The following is a 1,686-nucleotide window of genomic DNA, read 5'->3' on the forward strand; positions in this document are numbered from 1 at the left end:
CAGATAACTTAATTTGCCAACAAATATCAATGGTCTGTTTTGTGCCATGAAATTCTGCTAGGTACAGGGCACATTTAGAAGAACAAGTCACAAATTGTTTTCAAAGTAACTTGAAATCGCAGAACATGCAGAGCAGAAAATTTATTGTACAATTCAAAGCACTAGCATGTAGGCATACACCTTCCATAAAATGTGTTACAACAGAACCATATGTAAAGGAGCACATAACTCCTCTGGTTCTTAGGGAAAGAGGGAATCAAGAACAGGGGATGTGTGGCAAACAGAATAATGGTTCACCAAAGATGTCATGCCCTAATTTTGGAAATTTGTGGTTGTATTACTTCACAGGGCAAAAAGATCTTTGCAGATATGATTAAATTACAGATCTTAATATGGGGTGATTATTCTGGATTATCTGGTTAGGAGACAGGGGGGTCAGAGAAAGAGTTGGAAGAGCAAAATAACAAAGCTGGGGCATGTGGGAAGCTTCTAGAAGCCAGAAAAGGCAAGGGAATGGGTTCTTTCCTAGGTCCTCTGGAAGGAATGCAGCTTTGTCAATCCATTTCAGACTTGTGACAAACAGCACCATGAGATATTAAATATGTGTTTCTTAAGCCAGCTAAATTTGTGATAATCTCTTGAAACAGTCACAGAAACTAGTACTGTTTTAATGTTTAAGGCAGTGTGTTCCATGCATAAGCAAAGGTAGACTATTTCCCACAAGGACCTGCCAGGTGGCTGTGTACTTGGGTATGTGGCATGATATTTAGAGATCAGATCCTGAAGGGTCTTCTTCTGTGCAAAGAAACTGGAAGTAATCCTGAAGGTGATCAGAGACCTCTGAAGGGTTAAAAAAGCAGGGGAGTGTGGCAAAATTAGAATTGCCTTTTAGAAGGGTGGGTCAGAGTCTTCAAGTAGGGATAGCAGGTGGAAAATAAACTTAAATACCCTAGACAAGAAATGGTATGTAGCTCTCATTGCTCACTGTCTATAAAGGGACCTTGCGTATTTCTTGAAATCTGGGGTGAGGAAACTTAGAAAAAAAAAATGGTTGTGCTCTTTAAATGTTTGAAGTACTGTCGTGAGAAAGAGCAACTAGACATGACCTATATTGATTAAAGATCAAGGGATAAAGTCATAAGGAAATATTTATACACTATTAGGAAGCACATTCTAATGATTAGTCTAAAAATAGAGATCACAGATAATTATGCCTTACATTCCGTTCTTTCAACCATTCAACAAATAAACATTTGAACGGTTAGGATGTGGCAGGTATTAGGCATATGATAGTGAATAAAACAAAGTCACTGCCCTAATGGTGTTTTAACATCCTTGTGTAATGTTGCACTGCTTACAAATAACATTCATATAAATCAAGAAGCAAACTCCCAGTAGAGACACTGGAAAAGAGATTGATACACGGGCGAAGCTGACTTGGAATGAACTCTGACCATGGAAATTCAGGAAGAAAGATAACTCAAAAGCAAGAACTATAGACTAAGGAAAAGAAAGAGAGACCTTTCCAAGCAACCCCGCCTCTCCCCCGCCCACCCGTACTCTTTCTCCTCCCCCCCGCCCACTTGTGCCCTTTCTCCTCCCCATTGCTCCTTTAGCACGTGTCCCTCAGCTCGCGGGATTTCGAGCCTTTCTCGCGCGATTTTCGCCCTTGCCGGTCTGACTGTG

This window comes from Marmota monax, unplaced genomic scaffold, assembly GCF_021218885.2.
Source record: "Marmota monax isolate L192 unplaced genomic scaffold, Marmota_monax_Labrador192_F-V1.1 WCK01_AAM20220418_F8-fsc01021, whole genome shotgun sequence".
Taxonomy (NCBI): Eukaryota; Metazoa; Chordata; class Mammalia; order Rodentia; family Sciuridae; genus Marmota; species Marmota monax.